The sequence below is a fragment of the Oncorhynchus mykiss genome, chromosome 27 (assembly GCF_057628025.1).
Source record: "Oncorhynchus mykiss isolate SJ-2025 chromosome 27, ASM5762802v1, whole genome shotgun sequence".
Taxonomy (NCBI): domain Eukaryota; kingdom Metazoa; phylum Chordata; class Actinopteri; order Salmoniformes; family Salmonidae; genus Oncorhynchus; species Oncorhynchus mykiss.
This window is the reverse complement of record NC_143048.1, coordinates 23,726,997-23,750,346: the sequence shown is the minus strand read 5'-3', so window position 1 is coordinate 23,750,346 and position 23,350 is coordinate 23,726,997. Positions and strand designations below refer to the sequence as shown.

Sequence of the window (23,350 nt, the reverse complement as noted above, 5' to 3'; positions counted from 1 at the left end):
CAAAGACGTTATCAGTATTTGGGTCATTCAACGAAATGAGTGCCTTTTCGTCCCTTTCATATTTTAAATAGAAATTGTCCACCAATATTGATTTTTATAAGTGTGTTATATCAAATGAAGTGCCCTTTAATATAGACCACATGGAGAAATGAACGAAGGCCTGCTAAAGTGCCCAAATTCTGCCTTTTGACATGTCCCTCTGTCAACCCCGTGTCACTTCTAGGAACATTTTAACCCACTTAATTAAAAAATGTCACGATCATTGTAAAGCCCAAGTTATTTTGTTGCTTTGACAAAGTATTTTCAGAAGATTATTATTTATTTAATGTGATTAGTGATTTATTTATGTCTGTCCCTCATTTTAAGGTCAACCCTGTTACGTACACTGAACTCTCGTTTTAATATGGGTTTAATATGAAACCATTCCTCTTTTTTTAAATTCAAAAGAAACTTTGAACATCTAATAGTTAAATCATAGAGTAAAAGCAGGTGAGCTGGTTCTACTCTTCCTGTCAATTTTCTGGTGTTTTTGTGGTGGAAAACTGAGCAGGTTGAACATAACATGTCAACCCTGTTAACCATAGATAGACAGGATAGAAGCTTGCATTCCATTGCCAACCCTGTTAACCATAGATAGACCGGATAGAAGCTTGCATTCCATTGCCAACCCTGTTAACCATATATAGACAGGATAGAAGCTTGCATTCCATTGTCATCCCTGTTAACCATAGATAGACAGGATAGAAGCTTGCATTCCATTGTCATCCCTGTTAACCATAGATAGACAGGATAGAAGCTTGCATTCCATTGTCATCCCTGTTAACCATAGATAGACAGGATAGAAGCTTGCATTCCATTGTCAACCCTGTTAACCATAGATAGACAGGATAGAAGCTTGCATTCCATTGTCAACCCTGTTAACCATAGATAGACAGGATAGAAGCTTGCATTCCATTGTCAACCCTGTTAACCATAGATAGACAGGATAGAAGCGTGCATTCCATTGTCAACCCTGTTAACCATAGATAGACAGGATAGAAGCTTGCATTCCATTGTCAACCCTGTTAACCATAGATAGACAGGATAGAAGCTTGCATTCCATTGTCAACCCTGTTAACCATAGATAGACAGGATAGAAGCGTGCATTCCATTGTCAACCCTGTTAACCATAGATAGACAGGATAGAAGCTTGCATTCCATTGTCAACCCTGTTAACCATAGATAGACAGGATAGAAGCTTGCATTCCATTGTCAACCCTGTTAACCATAGATAGACAGGATAGAAGCTTGCATTCCATTGTCAACCCTGTTAACCATAGATAGACAGGATAAAAGCTTGCATTCCATTGTCAACCCTGTTAACCATAGATAGACAGGATAGAAGCTTGCATTCCATTGTCAACCCTGTTAACCATAGATAGACAGGATAGAAGCTTGCATTCCATTGTCAACCCGGTTAACCATAGATAGACAGGATAGAAGCTTGCGTTCCATTGTCAACCCTGTTAACCATAGATAGACAGGATAGAAATGTTTTAAAGATTGTTTGTGTGAAGCTTGCATTCCATTGTCAACCCTGTTAACCATAGATAGACAGGATAGAAACTTGCATTCCATTGTCAACCCTGTTAACCATAGATAGACAGGATAGAAGCTTGCATTCCATTGTCAACCCTGTTAACCATAGATAGACAGGATAGAAGCTTGCATTCCATTGTCAACCCTGTTAACCATAGATAGACAGGATAAAAGCTTGCATTCCATTGTCAACCCTGTTAACCATAGATAGACAGGATAGAAGCGTGCATTCCATTGTCAACCCTGTTAACCATAGATAGACAGGATAGAAGCTTGCATTCCATTGTCAACCCTGTTAACCATAGATAGACAGGATAGAAGCTTGCAGTCCATTGTCAACCCTGTTAACCATAGATAGACAGGATAGAAGCTTGCATTCCATTGTCAACCCTGTTAACCATAGATAGACAGGATAGAAACTTGCATTCCATTGTTAACCCTGTTAACCATAGATAGACAGGATAGAAGCTTGCATTCCATTGTCAACCCGGTTAACCATAGATAGACAGGATAGAAGCTTGCATTCCATTGTCAACCCTGTTAACCATAGATAGACAGGATAGAAATGTTTTAAAGATTGTTTGTGTGAAGCTTGCATTCCATTGTCAACCCTGTTAACCATAGATAGACAGGATAGAAACTTGCATTCCATTGTTAACCCTGTTAACCATAGATAGACAGGATAGAAGCTTGCATTCCATTGTCAACCCTGTTAACCATAGATAGACAGGATAGAAGCTTGCATTCCATTGTCAACCCTGTTAACCATAGATAGACAGGGTAGAAGCTTGCATTCCATTGTCAACCCTGTTAACCATAGATAGACAGGATAGAAGCTTGCATTCCATTGTCAACCCTGTTAACCATAGATAGACAGGATAGAAGCTTGCATTCCATTGTCAACCCTGTTAACCATAGATAGACAGGATAGAAGCTTGCATTCCATTGTCAACCCTGTTAACCATAGATAGACAGGATAGAAGCTTGCATTCCATTGTCAACCCTGTTAACCATAGATAGACAGGATAGAAGCTTGCATTCCATTGTCAACCCTGTTAACCATAGATAGACAGGATAGAAGCTTGCATTCCATTGTCAACCCGGTTAACCATAGATAGACAGGATAGAAGCTTGCATTCCATTGTCAACCCTGTTAACCATAGATAGACAGGATAGAAATGTTTTAAAGATTGTTTGTGTGAAGCTTGCATTCCATTGTCAACCCTGTTAACCATAGATAGACAGGATAGAAACTTGCATTCCATTGCCAACCCTGTTAACCATAGATAGACAGGATAGAAGCTTGCATTCCATTGTCAACCCTGTTAACCATAGATAGACAGGATAGAAGCTTGCATTCCATTGCCAACCCTGTTAACCATAGATAGACAGGATAGAAGCTTGCATTCCATTGTCAACCCTGTTAACCATAGATAGACAGGATAGAAGCTTGCATTCCATTGTCAACCCTGTTAACCATAGATAGACAGGATAGAAACTTGCATTCCATTGTTAACCCTGTTAACCATAGATAGACAGGATAGAAGCTTGCATTCCATTGTCAACCCGGTTAACCATAGATAGACAGGATAGAAGCTTGCATTCCATTGTCAACCCTGTTAACCATAGATAGACAGGGTAGAAGCTTGCATTCCATTGTCAACCCTGTTAACCATAGATAGACAGGATAGAAGCTTGCATTCCATTGTCAACCCTGTTAACCATAGATAGACAGGATAGAAGCTTGCATTCCATTGCCACTGTGATGCAAACAACAAGCCTCCACTCCCCTTGTTACACTGGGATTTATGGCTGATTTAAGAAGAAATCGTCAACTGTGTTACAGCCAACCCTGTTACTTTATTTGGCACTTAATGTGCATTTACCATAGTCATTTCTTTCTTTTAAATGGGAAAATGTTTTTTTTATGCAGTTGAACATGTGATCTTTATGACAGAATGTTAACATTTTGAGAAATTCAAAGTATTTGTTGACCAAGTTACACTTCTCAAAAGGCTACCTAATTGGTGGAACGACCCATTTACAGTGCCATCAGAAAGTATTTACACCCTTTGACTTTTTCCACATGTTGTTGCGATGAAGCCTAAATTTGAAATTGATTACATTTCGATTTTGTGTCACTCAATACCCCATAATGTCAAAGTGCAATTATGTTTTTAGAAATGTTACTAATTAATAACAAATGAAAAGCTGAAATGTATGTATAAATGTAAAAGTATTCAACTGATTTATGATGGCAAGCCTAAATTTGTTTAACAAGTCACATAAGTTGCATGGACTCACTCTGTGTGCAATAATAGTGTTTAACATGATTTTTGAATGACTACCTCATCTCTGTACTTCACAAAAACAATTATCTGTAAGGTCCCTCAGTCAAGCAGTGAATTTCAAACAAAGATTCAACCACAAAGACCAGGGAGGTTTTGCAGTGTCTCGCATAGAAGGGCACATATTGGTAGATGGATAAAAAATGTAAAAACATTGAGCATGGTGAAGTTATTAATTGTGTATTAATTAATTAATACACCCAGCCACTACAAAGATACAGGCGTCTTTCCTAACTCAGTTGCCAGAGAGGAAGGAAACCGCTCAGCGATTTCACCATGAGGCCAATGGTGACTTTGAAACAGTTACAGAGTTGAATGGCTGTGATAGGAGAAAACTGAGGATGGATCAACATTTTAGTTACTCCACAATACTAACCTAAATGACTGTCAAGTGTCAGTTGTGCAGAGGTGAGGACGGAGTCAGGTGCAGGACACAGAACTGAGTAAATTAACGTACTTTATAAACAGCCAATAAATCCACGCAGGGATAACAAACTCTAACACAAAAGACTAACACAAAACCAGGAACAATCACACACAAAACATAATGAGAACCAGAGGGTTAAATAGGGAAATAATAATAACGTAATGGGAACCAGGTGTGTACAATCAAGACATAACAAATGGAAACAGAAACGTGGATCGGTGGCAGCTAGAAAGCCGGTGACGATGACCGCCGAATGCCACCCGAACAAGGAGAGGCACCATCTTCGGCGGAAGTCGTGACAATGACAGTGAAAAGAAGGAAGCCTGTACTGAATAAAATATTGCAAAACATGCATCCTTTTTGCAATAAGGCACTAAAGTAAAACTGCAAAAAATGTGGCAAAGAAATTAACTTGATGTCCTAAGTACAAAGTGTTATGTTTGTGGCAAGTCCAACACAACATATCACTGAGTACAACTCTTCATATTTTCAAGCATGGTGGTGGCTGCATCATGCTATGCTGGCCACCCGCAAGGACTAGGGAGTTTTTTGTTGTTGATTAAAAACAAACGGAATAGAGATAAGAACAGGAAAAGTCCCAGAGGAAAACTTGGTTCAGTCTGCTTTCCAACAGACATTAGGAGACAAATTCACCTTTCAGCAGGACAATAAAACACAAGGCCAAATATACACTAGAGTTGCTTACCAAGACGACATTGAATGTTCCTGAGTGGCCTAGTTACAGTTTTAACTTAAAATCTATGGCAAGACTTGAAAATGGCTGTCTATAAATGATCCGAAAGGTTGCTAGATTGAATCCCCCGAGCTGACAAGGTAAAAATCTGTTGTCTGCCCCTGAACAGGCAGTTAACCCACTGTTCCTAGGCCGTCATTGTAAATAAGAATTTGTTCTTAACTGACTTGCCTAATTAAATAAAGGTTAAATAAATAAAAAAAATCCAGGTGTGCAAAGCTTTTAGAGATTTACCCAGAAAGACAGCTGTAATCGCTGCCAAAGGTGATTCTAACATGTATTGACTCAGGAGTGTGCATAGTTACGTAGATTAGACATTTTGTTTTTAATCCATTTTGAATTCAGGCTGTACCACAACAACATGTGGAACAAGCCAATAGCTATGAATCATTTCTGAAGGCACTGAATCAATTGTTTACATTATGTTGCCTGAGGTTGATAAGTTATTAGCAAATGTTAATGCCTTGGTTGTATGGTCGACATTTTGCCTAGCAATCAATATAAATGCATGCCTTACATTTAAGACGATACAATCTGCTCTCAATAAACTGCATGCAGTATGCAAGAGTAGTCTAAGGGCTGTCTCTGGATGCAGCTCATAGAAAATCCATAATAAGAGCTATCTGCCGACAGTTGTCTGTCTACAAGGGATATGCACAATTCAAGACGATAACTGGAACCAACCCGTCTGTATCATGTGCTGCTATTGCTTATTCCCCACAGCACACCATAACGCTGCTAGATTCACAGTGGCAGAGATATATGAGCAAAACAAATGTGACGACCAGACTACAGAAGAAGATGAATCAAAAAGCTAACTCTATTAGCTTTGCCTAGCAGCCTCTGCTAGGGTGTTGGTGCTTAAACAATACTGCTTTTAGTGTGGCTGCAAATGAGAATAGCATCACAGTCATCTGTAAAACCTAATAATTGGGTACCAGAGGTGTCAGTCTCATTTCCTACACTCAATTCATCACCAAAAGAAACCATAATCCCTTTCTCAAAAAAAGTGAGGATAAGGTAATCTCTTTTTAAATGACCGGCTTATCTACTTTCCTGCTTATCTTAATAAAATCGCACACCAGAAGCTCCGGGTTGTCACTTTCTAAAAGCTAATTCAATGAAAAAATACCCCAGAGTTCACCCCTGCTTCACAGAGCATTACTAGCTGGCATATGGTACCATTTTCACCCATTTATTTGTCAATTTGCTGCTCATTGAAAAACCACCAGCGGTTTCTACATATTAATTTAATATAGATCAGGTCTGGTACACTGTTTGTTTCATTACTCTTTGTTGTGGGATGGAGTGAGGTATTCATTCTCTACTTAAATCAGGATAAAATAAGCATACTCTAAAATGAGCTGACATTCACTTTCTCTGTTCCTTTGGAATATTGAAATCAGCTGTGCAGGCTTTAAATAACAAGTGTCTGGGGGCTAAACCACATTCTAAGTTTTCAGATGATGAAGTTGATGTCAACTGCAGCCAAAATCCCAATTTCTGAGAAGACTAGGGTCGATATTTCCCCCTTTAATATGGTGCAAAACTCACAAATCTTCAACAATATGTATTTCTAGGCTATTTTCCATGAATAGAACAGGCTACGGCTATTTCATAGGAAGAAATGATGTAATCTCACTTACCGGTACATATAAACCATCTTGTGCAGTTTTTCAAAGTATTTTATGTCATTTCAGCTCAATTTAATGGTCAAGTGCATAAACATTACCACAAAAACTTTTAAATTAAACACATTTGTTTTGTGTCTGAATTGTTTCCCAAGTTCCTTATCTTGTCAACAACATAATGTCACTGTCCTTAGTATCACCCACAGCATGTTAAGGTTGGTTTCACTGTCAGTCTGTTAATTGTTCTGTCAATCTCTGAAGGTATCAGCAGGGAAAGCAATTGTCCTCTGTGCCTAATTAGTGTAATCGTTAGGAACTGACAAACTTACCTCAACACCACTAAGCAAATGCACCATCGGAGGTATGCATTTTTTAATGTAAAATAATGTCTTCTGAAATACAACTGAGTGTTATGTAACAATTTGATATCATAGGTTAATTTCGGGATTTGAAGTAATTATATGTAAAGTGCAACTTCTGCCAACCCAGAAGGAAGGTATGTGTTAGTCCATGAGCAGAATTCAAAGCCCTAACCTTGGCAAATCTAATATATAGTGTGGCCTGGCTTATTAAGATGTGTTGTACAGTCTGTCTTTGTTCTTCTTGTAAAGATCTGGAAAGCTTTTACAGTACAGATTCACAGAAAATATCTACATAACAAACATAGGAATTTAACTCAACAGTAGAAACAATAACATAGTATCCTCCCCACCCTTGCTTCGGTAAAAAGCTGAGGGATAGGGCTGGAGAAATGGAACCACTCTCAAATTCATAGACCATCCGTGATATAAAAAGTATAGCTTTAAGCATGTTTTGAGGCTATATAGTGTTTGTTTACATTTACTTTGTTTACAAACATTTGAGTAAAACCAGCTTATATCTTGAGTTCTGATGGGGTATGACAATTAAACAAAGCTCATGAGCCATTTATATTAAGTCCAGAAATGGGTGTAGCAACTGCTGATTGCCCCTTTAACTTAAATTATTTCTATAAATTATTCTTGAGGAGGTTAGGCCACATGCTTAAGAATTATGAAGAAATTGCCAGCGATATGAAGCTACTCTAAGCTTTCGCATTCTAAAATAAAATAGACTACAACTGGTGCCCATACAGTAGGCTACATTGGGAAACTAATTTACCGAAGGCATATCAGGGCATAATACTTTCCGCTCTCATAATGACTTTTGTTTTAAGGCCTAGAAGTGTTGACAAACAATTACTTTTCCTATGGCTCTGCATGACATTGATGAAGCTGTGAGCAAAAGCAACAAAAAACAGAGGAAAAGTTTAACACTTAGGCTCAGCTAAAAGACTCAGGCCTCTGTGGACAAAAGTGTACAGCATCTTGCAAACATAGAAACAATTTCGAAAATCTAGTCTCAGTACGAAGCTTGCATATTTTATCCCACCAAAGCATTTGTAAATACATTTGTCTTGTAAGTAGTAAAACAGTCTTCCCTTTCAGATTTGATTTTTAAGGTGACATCAGTGGCAACCCGTCATTCAGGGCAGGTGGGCAAATCCACCTGTTTAGTTGTTTAGTTGTTTCATGCTTTGCATGTTATTTTGGAATTAATACGTGTCACATTTCAGTTTGCAAACAAAATAAATAAATCATTGAGTTAATAAAGCCGCAAACAAACACGGTCTCGTTTTTCCTTCCTTCAGTAAGGCAGCTCAGTGCTTTCTCTTGTGGTGGGGCAGCCAGCGGAAAATCCGGAGCGTAGGGGTTGGTAAGGTTTTCTAGTTGCGCCGTGATTGGCTCAGTGTTCTGTCACTCATGGGAACACTACATCACCGCACAATTTACGGGTAGAGCTAGAAAATTCAAGCCTCTTGGGTGCTGCCATATAGTTACATTAGATGTGCCCGTCAAGAAGGATTTTTTAACAGTTTGTGGGCACCGTTTGTCACCGTTATGCATTTTAATGTATTGTTTAGTGCTGTGTTGTGTAGTGGCTTTGCTGGCATGCATCTAAACATATTTTTTTGAGTTTGCCCCACCAAGATTGAAATGCTAAAATCCCCACTGGGTGTCATGGACACACTTTAAAGAAGCAGGAAATGTAACTCAGAGAGCATTGTGGGTGAGGAGCTCATCACTAATCCTCTTTTGAAATTATTGCCTGTCTCTTCTTCATCTACCTGCAATCAATAACCTAAAGCCTGGCTGTCTTAGAACACAGAGTACACTAGAGCAACATATTACTGATATGTCATGGATGGCAGACCCTTATAAAACATTGCTCTCAGCTGTTCCGGGACTGGATTAATGCTGGAGAGAGGTTCCCCCTTGCCCTATCCCAGTTATAATTATCTATATAGCAAATCCCCCTGAATATCTATTAACCAACTGTAAATTCCTGAGAGGAATATCAGTGCTTTCCTCTGTTCATAAGTTCATCAGAACCATCTATTGTATGTATTCTGGAGCCATATTCACAGCAGCCCAGGGCAGTTGTGCTGTTCATCAGAGGGGCTGTTTTCCCTATTGAGATAAGAAATTAAATCTGCAGGAGCAGAGGATGCTGGGTTTGCTGCAGGGTGGCGAGGCAGCAGCTCTGATAATGGAGCCGACTCCCATTGCGCAGGCTGGGAGGCAACGGCCGTGGCGCAAGCCCAACCCTGCCTATGTGAAAGGATAAAAAAAACAGTCGTGGTGAAATAGCTGCACTGAAACGAGAAGGGAACGTTGCTGTATGGAACAGAGTTGTGTAGCTCTCTCCTTCTGTGTGTGTGTATGTGTGTGCGTGAGTACTAGTGTGTCTGTTAAAGAAATATATTATTTGAATAGCTTTTAGAAACCGTTAGTGGGAATAAGGACATTCCATTATCCTGTTTTCTTTAGTTGTTATTATCCTGTTTTCTTTCGTATATCTTCATTCTCAATGCAATGTCTCGCCCCTTCCTCCCAGGTTAGCCTGAACTGCATACAGTATGTAAATAAATTGGCTTCAATTTTTAAAGGTGGCACTCACCAGTATTTGTAGTCTTCTCAATTGCCTCTCTCAATGATGACTTCAAAGCAGGCTGCAGAGAAAACAAACAGTCACACTTTAATGTGCTGGCACAAATAACATTTGGAGAACACCCCGCCACTTGTATTGCTGTCACAATCATAAACAGGGTTCAATTTATAGTTCAATCTTTAATGCCATCAAACAGGGCTCAGCACAAAATTATTTGACATTCGTGTTGCTGTAAAACAGTTATACAGTGCTCTTTTTCAAATAAAATAGTATAAATGTGCAGGAACAAAAACACTATATTTTCACAAGCCTATTTGTTCTTGTTTTAAAAATGTTATTCCACTTGAGTGACGTTACTTACCAACTTTCAGCGATACAAAGAAGTGCTTCTGAATCATAATACATGGCCACCAAGAGCTAGCCTTGGTGTCTCTCTTTCCAATTCGATAATTAACCATCTGTACAGAACAGTCTGTACAGTGAATCTCTGAGGAACTACAACATGACAATACATAACTGCTGAATAACCAAAGTGATAGATCTACAGTGTGTAGTAAAAATAATAGCAATAATTTATGTTGTTAAACACCTCAGACTGCTCTTAAAGTAACAATTTAGTCTCTGTAAACACCCATGTTTAACCTTTTAAGATATGCACGGTCAATCTATCAAGAGGAAGAGGAATCAAATTTCACTCATCTCCTTTCTCCCTCCCCACCAAGCTGGCTGAGATGGATCAAGGCACCTCTCAATGATCGTTAATTGAAGGTTCGTGAGATGAAGAAAGGAAGACTATTTTCCCTATCTGCTTTTACAGAGATAGTGATAACAAAGGCATTGCTCCAATTCTCCTCTGTCAAATGTAATTGCCGCAGCAGCCATCTTGATTATGATCTCCACTGTGGTGCCTTATTGGTACCTGCCATAATAATACATATTCTGTGTCCAATGCAGACAGGCTTATACAGCAAACCTCTGACTGACAAACTCTAAGCATACTGCGTTAATCACTCAGTATGACTAGTGACATTGATGTGGCCCTTCGACTGTGCTTCAAAAAACCCTTGTATCTATGCAAGGGCACAATCTCCTCTCTTTTTCTAAACTGAACTTTTCAGACTAAAAACAACCTTTTTGCACTTTTTAGGGGTTGGGTTTTATTTTGGGATGACATTAATTTCCATTTCATATTGATTTAGTTCTTGACAGTATATGTGTGTAATTCCATTACATAAAATCAGCATGTAAGCTAACATTTGGCGGATTTGTCCAAATACAGCATGATTTGGCAGTTCCTTTGTTGGAAAAGGAACATTTTATAGATGCCGATAGCTAGCATTACCCTGACCTAGGACAGGGGTGTGAAGTACAATTTCATGCATGCATGCCACACTTCACAGAAATGTCAAACCACTGCTAATGTTCCCTGAGCCATCCATCAGTTAAGGAATCTATTGATTTTCTTTGCATCTTTAAGAGTATAAATGGTATGGTTGAAAACATCAGATGTGTTCAGACTCATGCAGCACAAAATGATGTAATTTCAGGTGCTGGCATAAAAGGCTGTTGATTCATTAGATAAGTAAATCATAGCTGTGTCAGGATGGTGTTCTGTTTCCCCCTCCTACAGATGTGCCCAGTCTGGGTCCTCTGCCATCATATGCAACTAATGCAGTCCCTCAGGCAGACAGATATGTAGCTTTGTTTGGTGCCGCGCCAAGGACTCAGAATATAGTGCTATTAAATCGGATGCTTTGTAAAAGCTTTGCTCTTTGTCCAATTATTGAAGGAAATGGACGTTGCGGAGGACATTCCTCTTTGGTAATTGCAGGTACTGTATTAGAATATACAATTAAACTGACTGTATCCCAATAAAGATATTTCAAGTTCCTTTCTTCCTCCATTTTGAGGTCCCCTTTCCCCATATTGTAAAAACTGAAGTGATCACATCCTTGTCCAAACACCTTTGAGAATGTTTACTGAAGAGAGACAACGTGTTACAGTATACAGTACATTTCTCAAACCCCTGTGTGAAAACCTGGGCAAACAGGATATACAGTATCTCCTCTATGAGTCAGTCAACCTCACTTGCCACAAGGCTAACACAAACATTAAGAGGCCAGGGCCCACACCTCCAACTTATAGCCTTCTGTAATGAAAATAACATATTTGATCTTGGCCTGTGATGCCCTGGCCTGAACCAGTAAGATAGGGAAGGATGGGACGAGTCCAGACCAGCCTATTGATAATAATACAGAAACTACTGATTGTATACACCTCCTCTCTCCCTTGATGTGGATCGTTATGGACTGTGAAGTATTCATTTTCATAAACTGAAAATGGAGAGGCGGCCATATACTGCCCAATTTTTATTTAATGCGCTGCATGCTAAACTGTGAGGTTTGAATGCAGTATTACCTCTGTCGTTTCCTATTTCCTTCACATCACTGGTTTAAAAAGAGAGGCAGTGGAGCATGACATGGTTTTCATTAGATACCAGTCAGGACTTTGGCAGTAACAGCCTCCATTGACTGTGATTTAACTGATAACATATGGCTCTCCTAGCAGGCCTCTCCACAGTTGGCACTACCTTCAGGGGTGGCCAATATGACCTCCAGAGAAAGACGGCAACGTAGAGCATCCACTGAGATCGGACACCAGAGAGAACAACTCAAATTTGCATGAGTTCAGACTCTTTAGAATTAGAAAGTAGAGTTACCCTCTGCCATGGAATTTGATTAAATTATCCCTTTTGATTCCTCATCAGAGTGTTATTAGAGAGTCAATGCATTGTTAAGAGAATGATGACCCTAGTTAGTACCACTGAACAATAACAAATATTGCCTTGAAGAATATGATCAAATCAGGTATGCTCCAATAATTTTTCAGATTATGCGGCTATTTAGAAAAAGTTGCCTAACAAATTCAATGTATTTGCAAGTCAGACTTGACCCAAATCATCTCCCACATATACATCAGTCAGTGAACCAAGTCAAATATGGAATTAGATGAGGCACTCAGTCAGCTCATATGAATAATAATTATTTCACAACGTTGTGCACCAGTAGACACAGAGGTTGCTGGGGCTAGATCTTAGGCCTACATGCAAACCACATATGTGTGAGAGAGGGAGATCAAAGTTTTCCGCAGTTGTTGATGAGCTGATGATCTGACGCTCTGGTAATAGGCTCTCTCCCCTCCTCTCCCTCCCATTTGCTTCCCATGTGAGCCTGTGATTCTGATGATGATCACAGTCCAATTTATACGCTCAGCCATGCTCAGCACTTTAACAGACTCCACATAAATAATCAGTAGGTATGAGAAGAGGGTGTCCATGTAGGATGGATGGATTATTTTAACACAGCACTTCTGGCTACTATCCACTTCTGTAGGCCTACTCCCAGCATGATAGTCTCTCTCTCTCTCTCTCTCTCTCTCTCGCTCGCTCTCTCGCTCTCTCGCTCTCTCGCTCTCTCTCTCTCTCGCTCTCTCTCTCTCTCTCGCTATCCCTCTCGCTCTCTCTCTCGCTCTCTCTCTCTCGCTCTCTCTCTCTCGCTCTCTCTCTCTCTCGCTCTCTCTCTCTCCCTCTCCCTCTCGCTCTCTCTCTCTCTCCCTCTCCCTCTCTCTCGCTCTCGCTCTCTCGCTCTCTGTGTATTACTCTCCCTCTCTGTATTACTCTCCCTCTCTGTCTTTCCCTCCTTACTGTAATGTACCAGATGATATCCATGTCAAAACAAAGTTAATGTTACTCCTTAATGCAAAGGTTAACAATTGCGTGAGAGCATAATGGATTCTGGTCTGGTGCTGCCAGCCAACCCTGGGAGGGCTGTATTGATTGTGTTGAAGTGCCTGGGTGAGGACTTTGAAGGCATGAAGGACCTCATATCTGGGTCGGGGTCATACTCATCATCACAATGTTGGTTCTATGACCTCAAGCCTCACAACTCTCAGGATTAATCTAGAAGGAGCAGGGTATTTTACAGATTGCAGTCAGGCAAAAAGCTTTAGAGAAATGCTCAGTTTGAAAAATCCCCACACTGATGTTGTTGGGTAAACAACACAGAAACAAATCATGTACATGGGTTTGGTTTCTCTCTTTACACTATGAATTATTCTGTCAAACTCAACTTTAGTTTATTTTCCTTTGTATGATTTGATATACATTTGCATCTTCTGCATGAAGAAAATGGAATAGAAAACATTTGGTATGTAATAGCTAATTCATACACTAAAGTGTAAACTTAACGCTTGGGTAAACCCATTTACTTCAAAGAAGTAAAATCAAATTCCTCCCTCAGCTTTCCAGAACTGTCATAGTTAGCTGGGCTCAGACAGCCTTGCTCAGTCATGTTGATAGTGCTATGCCACCCAAGACTCTGTGATAGAAATACCACAGGATTCTCCAGTGATGGCCTCATTTGAAGCAAGACCCAGATGTGGAAAGAGCACAATTGTTTGTTTAGCCTCTGAGATGCACTTGGGTCTGAGAGTTGTATATCCAATTATTTGCCTCGATATCTGCAGGCCTTGCACAAACAATGTCTGTGTGTACGGGGAAAATATAAGAAAAGGGCAAGAAAATTCTCTTTACCAAATGCCATCGGTGAGCAACTGCATTCAACTTCGTTTTAAATGTGGGTTGTTGTCACAATGACTCAGTGTACAGTCACCAGAGCATTTACATAACTGCACTATCTAGCAATAGTAACCTGTACAAATAATGACAATACAATGATGTTATGTAGTGCCAGTCCTTTAACAGTAAGCCTGCTCAGACATCTTGTCCACTCATGTCAGTGTATCGACATTCTAACTGATATTGAAAGGGATTATGTGACTTAAGCCTGCATATTTTGCATGCCTAGAGATGTGTTCCACTTGGATAGGAACAGATCTCACAGTGCCAGTTAGCTCTGTCTGAATACTAACTCCTCCCGCTCAGATAATCCCATGAAAAAAAGATAACTATTTAATGCTTAACATCCTTAAAACAGCTCTCTCTATTCCTGGGAAGCAGAATTACGCGGCCGTGGACGCCCAAGCACTTTTATTTCACTGGGGAATCTTTCCACATGTCAGCAATGATGTGCCGTGAAACATGGAGGAGATTTAAAGTGACTATGACCGATAAGAGCTGAGCTGGAAGTCATCGAGGGGGATGTGTGTAAGAATGTTGTCATCAACAGTAGCCGTGAGTTATGGGAGGGCTTCAGGTGGTTTTACATTTAATACATTCAGTAGTGTTCCGTAATCCTTAAGTCCTCTTTGGGATCAGCTCTTGTGTTGGCTTCAACATTTGATGCGACCCAATGCCTTCGCACAGCATTACAGTAGAGAAAGGGCATATATCCAGTAAGATAGAGTTTCTCTTTCATACTGCACATAGAAAGAATTTCATATTTTGTTACCTACTCACAAAGATCTATGTTCTATCCATGAAGATGTTTTGGTATTTTTGAAGGACAGAAACACTACAGAGATAATCTGGGTACAGTGCGCAGAGTTATTAAACCGGTCGCATTGACTACGTCCCTCTTCAATTAATACTAGACACACCAGGCAAAGCTAACATCCTTCACACATTTCCATGGAAACAAGATAAAGACATTATGGTGAATCATAATTTGACCTACTTGAGGGGTTTTATGCTCTTCATATGGCCAACAGACACTCCTGCCTACAGTTCCAAAGATGAAGACCATGACTCAGCTTAATAACGCAGGTCAACATATTACTTATAGTCTTATTTCTATGTGATACAGCTGTTGTCCAATGAAGCATTGCAGATGATTAGGTACAGTACACAGGAGAGTTGTTATCCGTCCTTGGAACCACCTCTCTCTGCAATTTCTGCAGCAACACTACCTGCATTTTCCCCTCTCTCTTTCACAGCCATAACATGAGACTGTCAATGTATCTATCAATGTCTTAAGGCCTGGATCTTGTGCCCCGTGTCTGAAAAAAATATATTTTTGTCTGTTGAAGTGATGAACCGTTCGGCATTTTGAAATAAATGAGGGCAAGCGTGGTTAGATACAGCCCATTGCATTCCCATTAGTGATTACCACCAACACCCATACGGTGTGTTATGTACTTTATTACAGTGAGATATCTGTGCTATACGGCCTTCAATTATCCTGTTTTTGACCATAAAGAGCAGATCAGCAACAATATTGAGAGAAAAAGGGATTGTTGATTGTTAATGGCCCTGGGAGCAATGAGAAAGCCAATAATGAAACAGCTTTGTAATGTCCCGTTGCACCATGGGAATGAGCTAGAGAGAGCTGTGAAAGGATTTCTGGTCTGTCAAGGTCAATTGTTCCAGGTTGATTCGATTATGAGGGGGAAAACAAGCTTGACAATAAGCCATCTTAATGGCTTTGCATCAAATATTATTGTGGGATAGCACCGCTATCTGCAAGACTAACTGGTATCTACAGTAGCCGAGTGTAGAAAATTGATTACGCTATATTCATTACAAAAATGGTGAACCGTGTCGTTGAAGTAAACACCCTTGCCCAGAATCCTTGGCACAGTTGTACTGTCAGGTTAATATGTGTGAGGTCCCTAATTTGAGCTATCCTCCATACTGTGCGCAATGTACACTTTTCAGCCCAGCATATATATTACATGCTCTATCAGTATCCTAAGGCATTTTTTTATTTAACCTTTACTTAGCTAGCCAGGTCAGTTAAGAACAAATTCTTATTTACAATGGCGGCCTACACCAGCCAAACCCAAAAGACACTGGGCCAATTGTGCACCTCCCTATGGGAACCCCAATCACAGATGGTTGTGATACAGCCTGGATTCAAACCAGGGTGTCTGTAGTGACACCTCTAGCACTGAGATGCAGTGCCTTAGACCGCTGCGCCACTCGGGAGCATTAACTGAGGCAGCTTAATTAGGGTGGGATAGAAAACTAATGAAAGGGCTACAGCATTATTTGTCATTATTTTGTCATCATATCCATTTGGATGAGAGACTGTGCTAACTATGTACTGTAACCACGCCAGCTTTATCCCTTATGGGAATAAACAGTGAAACAAGACAGCACATTGAGTTCAAAGCCAGGTCTTGGATTGGAGTCAGTCTAGTTAATCCCATCATATGAACAGGGAAGAACTATGGTGGGAAAGGGAAGAAGAAAGGGGATATGCATACACAGAGAATGGATCAGTAATGGAAATTCAGCTAGCCATGCAGAAATGGAGCTGTGTGGGGTGAGCTCCCAGGTTAATGGACTAAGCTGAGTGTGAGCCCCGCTCATTAACCTCACTCTATTATGGAGGAGATGGCCTTTCTGGCCCTGGGGCTCAGGCCATGTGGCTCTGTCCTCCACCCTGCCCAGGCCAGGAACCAGGCCACCAGGCCACCAGACAGCCCCCTGGAGACCCTGCATGCATGGAGATCCATCTGTGAAACGCAGATGATGAGGGACTTGAGTCACTCAACACGAAGCCCCGTGCCTCACAGATGGATGCCAGATTAAGCAGGATTTGTCACCATAATGAAAACGGTGTGGTGAGACTGTGTTGCTGGCTGACTGGTACAGAGGAACGGGGGTGGAAGGAAGGGAGAGGTGGTTTGACAAGTGTATGATGCATGCTCCTGTGACGGCAGGAGCCATCAGAGAGCTGTGGGCTGTCAGAGATTGATAAACCAGACAGCAAGAGAGGTGTAGCATCTACCCAGGCCCCTGGCTTGTCACCAGGCCAGATCTGATCCACAGTTCAATGAGGCCCACTTTACATGACATCTCACATGTAGACTGGGATCTGAGACACGAGCATTGGCAGGAATCTATTTTTCCTCCAAGGTAGGTTACATTCCTGGTTGACATTTCTCTCAACATCATTATTTCTTGTCCGTAGGTTGGTTTCTCCTACATTCTCAATACAAACTGTATACAAATAAATCCCTTACTTTATTGATTTACAGTGCCTTGCGAAAGTATTCGGCCCCCTTGAACTTTGCGACCTTTTGCCACATTTCAGGCTTCAAACATAAAGATATAAAACTGTATTTTTTTGTGAAGAATCAACAACAAGTGGGACACAATCATGAAGTGGAACGACATTTATTGGATATTTCAAACTTTTTTAACAAATCAAAAACGGAAAAATTGGGCGTGCAAAATTATTCAGCCCCCTTAAGTTAATACTTTGTAGCGCCACCTTTTGCTGCGATTACAGCTGTAAGTCGCTTGGGGTATGTCTCTATCAGTTTTGCACATCGAGAGACTGAAATGTTTTCCCATTCCTCCTTGCAAAACAGCTCGAGCTCAGTGAGGTTGGATGGAGAGCATTTGTGAACAGCAGTTTTCAGTTCTTTCCACAGATTCTCGATTGGATTCAGGTCTGGACTTTGACTTGGCCATTCTAACACCTGGATGTGTTTATTTTTTAACCATTCCATTGTAGATTTTGCTTTATGTTTTGGATCATTGTCTTGTTGGAAGACAAATCTCCGTCCCAGTCTCAGGTCTTTTGCAGACTCCATCAGGTTTTCTTCCAGAATGGTCCTGTATTTGGCTCCATCCATCTTCCCATCAATTTTAACCATCTTCCCTGTCCCTGCTGAAGAAAAGCAGGCCCAAACCATGATGCTGCCACCACCATGTTTGACAGTGGGGATGGTGTGTTCAGCTGTGTTGCTTTTACGCCAAACATAACATTTTGCATTGTTGCCAAAAAGTTCAATTTTGGTTTCATCTGACCAGAGCACCTTCTTCCACATGTTTGGTATGTATCCCAGGTGGCTTGTGGCAAACTTTAAACAACACTTTTTATGGATATCTTTAAGAAATGGCTTTCTTCTTGCCACTCTTCCATAAAGGCCAGATTTGTGCAATATACGACTGATTGTTGTCCTATGGACAGAGTCTCCCACCTCAGCTGTAGATCTCTGCAGTTCATCCAGAGTGATCATGGGCCTCTTGGCTGCATCTCTGATCAGTCTTCTCCTTGTATGAGCTGAAAGTTTAGAGGAACGGCCAGGTCTTGGTAGATTTGCAGTGGTCTGATACTCCTTCCATTTCAATATTATCGCTTGCACAGTGCTCCTTGGGATGTTTAAAGCTTGGGAAATCTTTTTGTATCCAAATCCGGCTTTAAACTTCTTCACAACAGTATCTCGGACCTGCCTGGTGTGTTCCTTGTTCTTCATGATGCTCTCTGCGCTTTTAACGGACCTCTGAGACTATCACAGTGCAGGTGCATTTATACGGAGACTTGATTACACACAGGTGGATTGTATTTATCATCATTAGTCATTTAGGTCAACATTGGATCATTCAGAGATCCTCACTGAACTTCTGGAGAGAGTTTGCTGCACTGAAAGTAAAGGGGCTGAATAATTTTGCACGCCCAATTTTTCAGTTTTTGATTTGTTAAAAAAGTTTGAAATATCCAATAAATGTCGTTCCACTTCATGATTGTGTCCCACTTGTTGTTGATTCTTCACAAAAAAATACAGTTTTATATCTTTATGTTTCAAGCCTGAAATGTGGCAAAAGGTCGCAAAGTTCAAGGGGGCCGAATACTTTCGCAAGGCACTGTATATATTAACCCCCTAAGGTTGATATCCACACCCCAGTGGTGTAGCCTACCCCAAAAAAAGTTCCAGAAATTATTCAATACACATTTTTATTTTTATTTATTTTATTACATTTTTAAAAGAAATGCATGTGAGATTTATTTTCTATAGGTAATTTTAATATAATGTAACAAAGAAATAGTCCGTGGTAATCAAGTTGGCTTCCGACTATTGGTTACATTTTTTAAAAATCATATGGTGGTTTACCTGAACAACCTCACATGACTAAACTTTGTAGTGCATAAGCTAGCAAGCTCTACCACGCTAGCTTACTCGAATTGCCTCACCAGCTAAGGTCATTTGGTAGTTCTAGCAATGGCAAACCAAATGTCGATCACTAGGTTAAAAAAAAAAAAGACATCTTGAGGAAAAGGAGTGTGTGCCAGAAAATATTTTGGATCAATCTACCGATAGCTTCCAGAATGAGACATTAACAGGTGGCGCTAGGATAGAAACAACCGCAATCGCCATCACAACCACCAATGCCACATTGAGCCAGGCATGCTTGCCAACCCCACCGTCTCCTCTCGTTCTTGATGCTGCAGGCGGGGGTGAACCTGCAGTAGGTCACCCGACAGATTTGTCTGCTGTTGATGAACCAGCCTGTCAACCAAAGCTAGCAGTTCCCTTCAAGTATGAACAATGGCAAATTACTCTGCTTCTCTTCAAGGTGGTATGACGAGTTCATGTGGATTGAGTATAGTAAAGCAAAAGATGCAATTTATTGTACGTTTTATATACACATTTCTGGGGCAAATGACGAATTCAGATTTATACGAGATGGATTTAAAAACTGTGAAACTCACAAGAAATGCTTGCTGCAAACACGAGAATAGCTAATTACATGCTAGTGCTCTTGCAAAATGTGAATCCTACAAGGTGACCCATGGGCCTAGAAGTCATGGGACTGTGTTGAACCAAATACATGGTGATGCAAACATGAATTTTACAGAAAGAAACTGTGCACATGTGTGCAAAGAAGGATATTCCACTCAGAGGGCATAGAGAAACCGAAGAGGCAATCAATAAAGGTAACTTTTTAGAAATCTTCAATTTCATCTCAAAGTATGACTCAGAAATACAAAACAGGCTTAAAACTTCTTAGGGATAGCCCTTTTTTTTTTCAAATTTTTGCCTAAATTACATACCCAAATCTAACTGCCTGTAGCTCAGTCCCCGAAGCAAGGATATGCATATTCTTGGTACCATTTGAAAGGAAACACTGAAGTTTGTGGAAATGTAAATTGAATGTAGGAGAATATATCACAATAGATCTGGTAGAAGAAAATACAAAGAAAAAACCAACTAGTCTTTTTCTACCACCATCTTTGAAATGCAAGAGAAAGATGGATAACTCGAAGTATGACTGAACTACAAGACTTTTAGTGTAAAGTCCCCAGACATTCGCATTCATATTGCATTTTTCTGCAAGAATATCGTCAAATCAGTATACTTGGCCATTGATTTAGCTTTCCAAGTATTACTAGCCATATTATAAGTTCAACATTTGCAAAACAACCACTTTTCATAACTTCACAACTCTGAATTTCCTTATAATTTTTGTCCAAAATGAAAAGGCATGTTGTCGTACAAGGTTAGTAGCTACATTTAACGAAGTATACATGGTTTCCGGATACTCCCGTAAAACCCAGCTCATTGGCTAGCTTTGTTTGACCCTGATTGGTGCTTATTTGACAAAGATACAGTCATTCAAGTGATGGCCGCCCGCGTCATCGGTGTGCTATGAAGGCGCTCTCTGAACAAATATGGTGTCCTATAGGATATACTACACCCCTAATGAAATAGTGAAGTCTTGTTACCTTATAGGATCTCTGAGGAATATATACGAACGTGATTTGACTCATTGAAACAACGTTTAGGGTGAGATTTTCACAGATTCCTTTCTTTGCAAATTGAACGAGTGGAAATACAAAATCGATTGTGCATGCTATATGGACCTTTTTAGGATATGAAAATGTATTTTATCTAACAAAACGACATTTCATGTTATTTCTGGGACCCTTTGAATGTTAAATCAGAGCAGGATTTCAGAATGTAAGTACACATTTCACCTTCAGACGTGAATTTATCTAACCTATCGTGGTGAAAAAAGTGTTTTGTTGTTAAGAGCTCTCCTCAAACAATGGCATGGCATTTGTTCACAGTAATAGCTACTGTAAATTGGACAGTGCAGTTATATTAACAAGAAATTAAGCTTTCAGCCGATATAAGACACTTATACAGTATGTACCGACATTTGTTGTTTCTCTAAAATCTGCGATGGTGACAGAAGGCGCCGCATGATTTACAACTGTCCCATTGACGGGACACCGATCCTTAATTAATGAGCTACCTCGCAATGCCACGCTTATGAGCCACGAAATTCAGAACGAGTTGCTAGAGTGTGCAGCATCATTGTTACTGTGGAGGATAAAAGATGAAGCTCATTCTGCGCCTTCCACTTATTTTGCCATGCTAGCAGATTAATATAAAGATCAATCTAAACGAGAACTTATTACTGTGTGCATCCTACAAAAGCAAAGATTTAAGCCAGCGGTATATATGCATTGCAACACCCACCGATTGAATTTGGTTCTGTAAACCGCAACAAAAGTGTCAGGACATATCAATGCTTTTTTTGACAAAGTAAACCAGCTACACACATATATGAGTGGATCCCACAGACATGCTGGATTCATAGAAGTACAGAAAGGGTTGAGTTGAGTTCAAAATCAGGGTCTGTGAGTAAAGTGCTGTTACTGCTAGATGTCATTTTGGAGGTTCTTGCAGATTTCTCAGAGGCTTGTGGACAAACCAAATTAGAAGCCAATGCCCTCTTATAACAAATCCAGAACGTTACGTTTTTTTTCCTGTTAGTCACGTTTAGTAAATTGTTTGACACTAGTGATTTTGCTACGAAGGGATTGACGGACTGTATTGGTTTAATTGAAATCCTCAAAAGCAGCTTTTCTACGTTCAGAGATAGAGGAGACTTTGGTTAAGTTCTCAAGCTAAATGAAGAAATGAAGATTAAGCATGATATTAGATATTGGGATGTGAGTGCATCATGGCAGCGAAAACTGCCTGTATAATTGGCCGCCAGTGTAGTCACAACTTCATTAGGGAAAACATCCAGCATCAAGAGTGACAGTGACCTGAGGCAACTTTGGAACAATATTCTAGACAGACAGATTACTGAGTTAAACTCAAGATTTCAAGAAGACACATATGGGATCATGCAAGCGGCAGCCTCCTTTCCCAAAGAATCACAAACTTGAGGCCTTAAAGAGCAGCTGAAGACCACATGTGATCATTATGCAATATCAATTGAGGATTCTGAATTCACTGTTTTCATTCAACAGTTGAGTCGCAAAATGAACATGGGAAAGAGTGACTTTTCCTCCATAATGAGTGTTCTTGACAGCTGCCCTGATGATATTTTCCCTAATATAAACTATCTGTTAAGGATTATTGTCACGCTTCCAATGACATAATGCAGTGTGGAGAGACTTTTCTCAACAACAACTAGGATAAAAAATCGTCTTCGCACATCAATGACAAGCGCCTGGCTGAACCACTTCAGTTTGCTGTCTTTTGAGCGTGAACTGACAGATAAATTGGATTATGATGAAATCATCACCATATTCAACTTAAAGCCTCGCTGTCTGCGCCTTGTGATGTAGGTCACGCCTTATGATACGTCTACTAAAGGTACCATTTTATAGTACTACTGCCCGTCGTGGTATAAACTGTAACATCAAATATAGGCTTGTTTGCCCATCGAGATTAAAGTGCGCCTGAAGATGAGTTTTATGTTGTTGGCAAGTCGGCAACTGGTCTAAAGTTACTGTCATATTTTAATATGCTGGGATAGGTAATTATTTATATATGTAACTAGGTTGCTCCAAGTACTATGCACTAGTATAAAATGATTGTATTACAAAATAATATACGGTGAACATCACAAAATAAATGTAATACATAAGTAGAAAAAATGCCTATCCAACTTTTTCTAGGCCTATCCCCCCAAAACAATCTGGCCACG

The 23,350-nt window shown here is 40.1% G+C and overlaps 1 protein-coding gene across 2 annotated transcripts in view; it reads right to left on the bottom strand.

Moving 5' to 3' along the window:
* LOC110507787 (leucine-rich repeat and fibronectin type III domain-containing protein 1-like) overlaps window positions 1–23,350 on the bottom strand; it is a 131,059-nt gene that overhangs the window by 59,610 nt on the left and 48,099 nt on the right. For both annotated transcript variants that reach the window (XM_021588021.3, XM_021588022.3), the window contains exon 2: window positions 9,718–9,769. The gene's annotated coding sequence lies outside the window, so the exon portion shown is untranslated. The remainder of the gene's footprint in view (window positions 1–9,717; window positions 9,770–23,350) is intronic.